The sequence below is a fragment of the Oncorhynchus nerka genome, linkage group LG7 (assembly GCF_034236695.1).
Source record: "Oncorhynchus nerka isolate Pitt River linkage group LG7, Oner_Uvic_2.0, whole genome shotgun sequence".
NCBI classification, from domain to species: domain Eukaryota; kingdom Metazoa; phylum Chordata; class Actinopteri; order Salmoniformes; family Salmonidae; genus Oncorhynchus; species Oncorhynchus nerka.
In genome coordinates, this window is record NC_088402.1 from 88,700,462 (window position 1) to 88,709,798 (window position 9,337).

Here is a 9,337-nt window from a genome sequence, read left to right on the forward strand (position 1 = left end):
ACACACTCACACACCCACACACCTATGCACATGCACACACACTCACACACTCACACACCCATGCACACACTCACACACACACACTCACACACCCATGCACAAGCACACACACACACACACACACACACACACACACACACACACACACACACACACACACACACACACACACACACACACACACACACACACACACACACACACACACACACTCACACTCACACTCACACTCACACACCCATGCACAAGCACACACACACACACACACACACACACACACACACACACACACACACACACACACACACACACACACACACACACAAACACCAAGGAGTGAAACTCCCTTTTGATGTCCCCATTAGCAGCTTGTATCCTCTGCAGATGAAACCTACTACAGTATCCTCCATTATTAACAGCCAGAGGCTAAATAAGTAAAGACTGTTGGGTAAATACGTCATCCAGCCAGGCATTCACACACTGACTGGCCTCTTTTCTAACTACGTTAGGTATAAGCTGGCCACTGATACATTAGGTGTGTAAGCTGGCCACTGATACATTAGGTGTGTAAACTGGCCACTGACTCTGATACATTAGGTGTGTAAGCTGGCCACTGATACATTAGGTGTGTAAGCTGGCCACTGATACATTAGGTGTGTAAGCTGGCCACTGATACATTAGGTGTGTAAGCTGGCCACTGATACATTAGGTGTGTAAGCTGGCCACTGATACATTAGGTGTGTAAGCTGGCCACTGATACATTAGGTGTGTAAGCTGGCCACTGATACGTTAGGTGTGTAAGCTGGCCACTGATACATTAGGTGTGTAAGCTGGCCACTGATACATTAGGTGTGTAAGCTGGCCACTGATACATTAGGTGTGTAAGCTGGCCACTGACTCTGATACATTAGGTGTGTAAGCTGGCCACTGATACATTAGGTGTGTAAGCTGGCCACTGATACATTAGGTGTGTAAGCTGGCCACTGATACATTAGGTGTGTAAGCTGGCCACTGATACATTAGGTGTGTAAGCTGGCCACTGATACGTTAGGTGTGTAAGCTGGCCACTGATACATTAGGTGTGTAAGCTGGCCACTGATACATTAGGTGTGTAAGCTGGCCACTGATACATTAGGTGTGTAAGCTGGCCACTGATACATTAGGTGTGTAAGCTGGCCACTGATACATTAGGTGTGTAAACTGGCCACTGACTCTGATACATTAGGTGTGTAAGCTGGCCACTGATACATTAGGTGTGTAAACTGGCCACTGACTCTGATACATTAGGTGTGTAAGCTGGCCACTAATACATTAGGTGTGTAAGCTGGCCACTGATACATTAGGTGTGTAAGCTGGCCACTGACTCTGATACATTAGGTGTGTAAGCTGGCCACTGATACATTAGGTGTGTAAGCTGGCCACTGATACATTAGGTGTGTAAGCTGGCCACTGATACATTAGGTGTGTAAGCTGGCCACTGATACATTAGGTGTGTAAGCTGGCCACTGATACATTAGGTGTGTAAGCTGGCCACTGACACTGATACATTAGGTGTGTAAGCTGGCCACTGATACATTAGGTGTGTAAGCTGGCCACTGACACTGATACATTAGGTGTGTAAGCTGGCCACTGATACATTAGGTGTGTAAGCTGGCCACTGATACATCAGGTGTGTAAGCTGGCCACTGATACATTAGGTGTGTAAGCTGGCCACTGATACATTAGGTGTGTAAGCTGGCCACTGATACATTAGGTGTGTAAGCTGGCCACTGATACATTAGGTGTGTAAGCTGGCCACTGATACATTAGGTGTGTAAGCTGGCCACTGATACATTAGGTGTGTAAACTGGCCACTGACTCTGATACATTAGGTGTGTAAGCTGGCCACTGATACATTAGGTGTGTAAGCTGGCCACTGATACATTAGGTGTGTAAACTGGCCACTGACTCTGATACATTAGGTGTGTAAGCTGGCCACTGATACATTAGGTGTGTAAGCTGGCCACTGATACATTAGGTGTGTAAGCTGGCCACTGATACATTAGGTGTGTAAACTGGCCACTGATACATTAGGTGTGTAAGCTGGCCACTGACACTGATACATTAGGTGTGTAAGCTGGCCACTGATACATTAGGTGTGTAAGCTGGCCACTGATACATTAGGTGTGTAAACTGGCCACTGATACATTAGGTGTGTAAGCTGGACACTGATACATTAGGTGTGTAAGCTGGCCACTGATACATTAGGTGTGTAAGCTGGACACTGACTCTGATACATTAGGTGTGTAAACTGGCCACTGATACATTAGGTGTGTAAGCTGGACACTGACTCTGATACATTAGGTGTGTAAACTGGCCACTGATACATTAGGTGTGTAAGCTGGCCACTGATACATTAGGTGTGTAAGCTGGCCACTGATACATTAGGTGTGTAAGCTGGCCACTGATACATTAGGTGTGTAAGCTGGCCACTGATACATTAGGTGTGTAAGCTGGCCACTGATACATTAGGTGTGTAAGCTGGCCACTGATACATTAGGTGTGTAAACTGGCCACTGACTCTGATACATTAGGTGTGTAAGCTGGCCACTGATACATTAGGTGTGTAAACTGGCCACTGACTCTGATACATTAGGTGTGTAAGCTGGCCACTAATACATTAGGTGTGTAAGCTGGCCACTGATACATTAGGTGTGTAAGCTGGCCACTGACTCTGATACATTAGGTGTGTAAGCTGGCCACTGATACATTAGGTGTGTAAGCTGGCCACTGATACATTAGGTGTGTAAGCTGGCCACTGATACATTAGGTGTGTAAGCTGGCCACTGATACATTAGGTGTGTAAGCTGGCCACTGATACATTAGGTGTGTAAGCTGGCCACTGACACTGATACATTAGGTGTGTAAGCTGGCCACTGATACATTAGGTGTGTAAGCTGGCCACTGACACTGATACATTAGGTGTGTAAGCTGGCCACTGATACATTAGGTGTGTAAGCTGGCCACTGATACATCAGGTGTGTAAGCTGGCCACTGATACATTAGGTGTGTAAGCTGGCCACTGATACATTAGGTGTGTAAGCTGGCCACTGATACATTAGGTGTGTAAGCTGGCCACTGATACATTAGGTGTGTAAGCTGGCCACTGATACATTAGGTGTGTAAGCTGGCCACTGATACATTAGGTGTGTAAACTGGCCACTGACTCTGATACATTAGGTGTGTAAGCTGGCCACTGATACATTAGGTGTGTAAGCTGGCCACTGATACATTAGGTGTGTAAACTGGCCACTGACTCTGATACATTAGGTGTGTAAGCTGGCCACTGATACATTAGGTGTGTAAACTGGCCACTGACTCTGATACATTAGGTGTGTAAGCTGGCCACTGATACATTAGGTGTGTAAGCTGGCCACTGATACATTAGGTGTGTAAGCTGGCCACTGATACATTAGGTGTGTAAACTGGCCACTGATACATTAGGTGTGTAAGCTGGCCACTGACACTGATACATTAGGTGTGTAAGCTGGCCACTGATACATTAGGTGTGTAAGCTGGCCACTGATACATTAGGTGTGTAAACTGGCCACTGATACATTAGGTGTGTAAGCTGGACACTGATACATTAGGTGTGTAAGCTGGCCACTGATACATTAGGTGTGTAAGCTGGACACTGACTCTGATACATTAGGTGTGTAAACTGGCCACTGATACATTAGGTGTGTAAGCTGGACACTGACTCTGATACATTAGGTGTGTAAACTGGCCACTGATACATTAGGTGTGTAAGCTGGCCACTGATACATTAGGTGTGTAAGCTGGCCACTGATACATTAGGTGTGTAAGCTGGCCACTGCTACATTAGGTGTGTAAGCTGGACACTGACTCTGATACATTAGGTGTGTAAGCTGGCCACTGATACATTAGGTGTGTAAGCTGGACACTGACTCTGATACATTAGGTGTGTAAGCTGGCCACTGATACATTAGGTGTGTAAGCTGGCCACTGATACGTTAGGTGTGTAAGCTGGCCACTGATACATTAGGTGTGTAAGCTGGCCACTGATACATTAGGTGTGTAAGCTGGCCACTGATACATTAGGTGTGTAAGCTGGCCACTGATACATTAGGTGTGTAAGCTGGCCACTGACTCTGATACATTAGGTGTGAAGCTGGCCACTGATACATTAGGTGTGTAAGCTGGCCACTGATACATTAGGTGTGTAAGCTGGCCACTGATACATTAGGTGTGTAAGCTGGCCACTGATACATTAGGTGTGTAAGCTGGCCACTGATACGTTAGGTGTGTAAGCTGGCCACTGATACATTAGGTGTGTAAGCTGGCCACTGATACATTAGGTGTGTAAGCTGGCCACTGATACATTAGGTGTGTAAGCTGGCCACTGATACATTAGGTGAGTAAGCTGGCCACTGATACATTAGGTGTGTAAGCTGGCCACTGATACATTAGGTGTGTAAGCTGGCCACTGACACTGATACATTAGGTGTGTAAGCTGGCCACTGATACATTAGGTGTGTAAGCTGGCCACTGACACTGATACATTAGGTGTGTAAGCTGGCCACTGATACATTAGGTGTGTAAGCTGGCCACTGATACATCAGGTGTGTAAGCTGGCCACTGATACATTAGGTGTGTAAGCTGGCCACTGATACATTAGGTGTGTAAGCTGGCCACTGATACATTAGGTGTGTAAGCTGGCCACTGATACATTAGGTGTGTAAGCTGGCCACTGATACATTAGGTGTGTAAACTGGCCACTGACTCTGATACATTAGGTGTGTAAGCTGGCCACTGATACATTAGGTGTGTAAGCTGGCCACTGATACATTTGGTGTGTAAACTGGCCACTGACTCTGATACATTAGGTGTGTAAGCTGGCCACTGATACATTAGGTGTGTAAACTGGCCACTGACTCTGATACATTAGGTGTGTAAGCTGGCCAATGATACATTAGGTGTGTAAGCTGGCCACTGATACATTAGGTGTGTAAGCTGGCCACTGACTCTGATACATTAGGTGTGTAAGCTGGCAACTGATACATTAGGTGTGTAAACTGGCCACTGATACATTAGGTGTGTAAGCTGGCCACTGACACTGATACATTAGGTGTGTAAGCTGGCCACTGATACATTAGGTGTGTAAACTGGCCACTGATACATTAGGTGTGTAAGCTGGACACTGATACATTAGGTGTGTAAGCTGGCCACTGATACATTAGGTGTGTAAGCTGGACACTGACTCTGATACATTAGGTGTGTAAACTGGCCACTGATACATTAGGTGTGTAAGCTGGACACTGACTCTGATACATTAGGTGTGTAAACTGGCCACTGATACATTAGGTGTGTAAGCTGGCCACTGATACATTAGGTGTGTAAGCTGGCCACTGATACATTAGGTGTGTAAGCTGGCCACTGATACATTAGGTGTGTAAGCTGGACACTGATACATTAGGTGTGTAAGCTGGCCACTGACTCTGATACATCAGGTGTGTAAGCTGGCCACTGACACTGATACATTAGGTGTGTAAGCTAGCTACTGACACTGATACATTAGGTGTGTAAGCTAGCTACTGACACTGATACATTAGGTGTGTAAGCTAGCTACTGACACTGATACATTAGGTGTGTAAGCTAGCTACTGACACTGATACATTAGGTGTGTAAGCTGACCACTGATACATTAGGTGTGTAAGCTAGCTACTGACTCTGATACATTAGGTGTGTAAGCTGGCCACTGACACTGATACATTAGGTGTGTAAGCTGGCCACTGACTCTGATACATTAGGTGTGTAAGCTGGCCACTGATACATTATGTGTGTAAGCTAGCTACTGACTATGATACATTAGGTGTGTAAGCTGGCCACTGATACATTAGGTGTGTAAGCTGGCCACTGATACATTAGGTGTGTAAGCTGGACACTGATACATTAGGTGTGTAAGCTGGCCACTGATACATTAGGTGTGTAAGCTGGCCACTGATACATTAGGTGTGTAAGCTGGACACTGATACATTAGGTGTGTAAGCTGGCCACTGACTCTGATACATCAGGTGTGTAAGCTGGCCACTGACACTGATACATTAGGTGTGTAAGCTTGCTACTGACACTGATACATTAGGTGTGTAAGCTAGCTACTGACACTGATACATTAGGTGTGTAAGCTAGCTACTGACACTGATACATTAGGTGTGTAAGCTAGCTACTGACACTGATACATTAGGTGTGTAAGCTGACCACTGATACATTAGGTGTGTAAGCTAGCTACTGACTCTGATACATTAGGTGTGTAAGCTGGCCACTGACACTGATACATTAGGTGTGTAAGCTGGCCACTGACTCTGATACATTAGGTGTGTAAGCTGGCCACTGATACATTATGTGTGTAAGCTAGCTACTGACTATGATACATTAGGTGTGTAAGCTGGCCACTGATACATTAGGTGTGTAAGCTAGCTACTGACTCTGATACATTAGGTGTGTAAGCTGGCTACTGACTCTGATACATTATGTGTGTAAACTGGCAACTGACACTGATACGTTAGGTGTGTAAACTGGCCACTGATACATTAGGTGTGTAAGCTGGCCACTGATACATCAGGTGTGTAAACTGGCCACTGATACATTAGGTGTGTAAGCTGGCCACTGATACATTAGGTGTGTAAGCTGGCCACTGATACATTAGGTGTGTAAGCTGGCCACTGATACATTAGGTGTGTAAGCTGGCCACTGATACATTAGGTGTGTAAGCTGGCCACTGACTCTGATACATTAGGTGTGTAAACTGGTCACTGATACATTAGGTGTGTAAGCTGGCCACTGACACTGATACATTAGGTGTGTAAGCTGGCAACTGATACATTAGGTGTGTAAGCTGGCTACTGACACTGATACATTAGGTGTGTAAGCTGGCCACTGATACATTAGGTGTGTAAGCTAGCTACTGACACTGATACATTAGGTGTGTAAGCTGGCAACTGATACATTGGGTGTGTAAGCTGGCTTCTGACACTGATACATTAGGTGTGTAAGCTGGCAACTGATACGTTAGGTGTGTAAGCTGGCCACTGACACTGATACATTAGGTGTGTAAGCTGGCCACTGACTCTGATACATTAGGTGTGTAAGCTGGCCACTGATACATTAGGTGTGTAAGCTGGCTACTGACACTGATATGTTAGGTTTGTAAACTGGCCCCTGACACTGATACATTAGGTGTGTAAGCTGGCCACTGATACATTAGGTGTGTAAGCTGGCCACTGATACATTAGGTGTGTAAGCTGGCCACTGATACATTAGGTGTGTAAGCTGGCCACTGACACTGATACATTAGGTGTGTAAGCTGGCCACTGATACATTAGGTGTGTAAGCTGGCCACTGACACTGATACATTAGGTGTGTAAGCTGGCCACTGATACATTAGGTGTGTAAGCTGGCCACTGATACATCAGGTGTGTAAGCTGGCCACTGATACATTAGGTGTGTAAGCTGGCCACTGATACATTAGGTGTGTAAGCTGGCCACTGATACATTAGGTGTGTAAGCTGGCCACTGATACATTAGGTGTGTAAGCTGGCCACTGATACATTAGGTGTGTAAGCTGGCCACTGACTCTGATACATTAGGTGTGTAAGCTGGCAACTGATACATTAGGTGTGTAAGCTGGCCACTGATACATTAGGTGTGTAAGCTGGCCACTGATACATTAGGTGTGTAAGCTGGCCACTGATACATTAGGTGTGTAAGCTGGCCACTGACTCTGATACATTAGGTGTGTAAGCTGGCAAAAGATACATTAGGTGTGTAAACTGGCCACTGATACATTAGGTGTGTAAGCTGGCCACTGACACTGATACATTAGGTGTGTAAGCTGGCCACTGATACATTAGGTGTGTAAGCTGGCCACTGATACATTAGGTGTGTAAACTGGCCACTGATACATTAGGTGTGTAAGCTGGACACTGATACATTAGGTGTGTAAGCTGGCCACTGATACATTAGGTGTGTAAGCTGGACACTGACTCTGATACATTAGGTGTGTAAACTGGCCACTGATACATTAGGTGTGTAAGCTGGACACTGACTCTGATACATTAGGTGTGTAAACTGGCCACTGATACATTAGGTGTGTAAGCTGGCCACTGATACATTAGGTGTGTAAGCTGGCCACTGATACATTAGGTGTGTAAGCTGGCCACTGCTACATTAGGTGTGTAAGCTGGACACTGACTCTGATACATTAGGTGTGTAAGCTGGCCACTGATACATTAGGTGTGTAAGATGGCCACTGATACATTAGGTGTGTAAGCTGGACACTGATACATTAGGTGTGTAAGCTGGCCACTGATACATTAGGTGTGTAAGCTGGCCACTGATACATTAGGTGTGTAAGCTGGACACTGATACATTAGGTGTGTAAGCTGGCCACTGACTCTGATACATCAGGTGTGTAAGCTGGCCACTGACACTGATACATTAGGTGTGTAAGCTAGCTACTGACACTGATACATTAGGTGTGTAAGCTAGCTACTGACACTGATACATTAGGTGTGTAAGCTAGCTACTGACACTGATACATTAGGTGTGTAAGCTAGCTACTGACACTGATACATTAGGTGTGTAAGCTGGCCACTGATACATTAGGTGTGTAAGCTAGCTACTGACTCTGATACATTAGGTGTGTAAGCTGGCCACTGACACTGATACATTAGGTGTGTAAGCTGGCCACTGACTATGATACATTAGGTGTGTAAGCTGGCCACTGATACATTAGGTGTGTAAGCTAGCTACTGACTCTGATACATTAGGTGTGTAAACTGGCTACTGACTCTGATACATTATGTGTGTAAACTGGCCACTGACACTGATACGTTAGGTGTGTAAACTGGCCACTGATACATTAGGTGTGTAAGCTGGCCACTGATACATCAGGTGTGTAAACTGGCCACTGATACATTAGGTGTGTAAGCTGGCCACTGATACATTAGGTGTGTAAGCTGGCCACTGATACATTAGGTGTGTAAGCTGGCCACTGATACATTAGGTGTGTAAGCTGGCCACTGATACATTAGGTGTGTAAGCTGGCCACTGACTCTGATACATTAGGTGTGTAAACTGGTCACTGATACATTAGGTGTGTAAGCTGGCCACTGACACTGATACATTAGGTGTGTAAGCTGGCAACTGATACATTAGGTGTGTAAGCTGGCTACTGACACTGATACATTAGGTGTGTAAACTGGCCACTGATACATTAGGTGTGTAAGCTAGCTACTGACACTGATACATTAGGTGTGTAAGCTGGCAACTGATACAT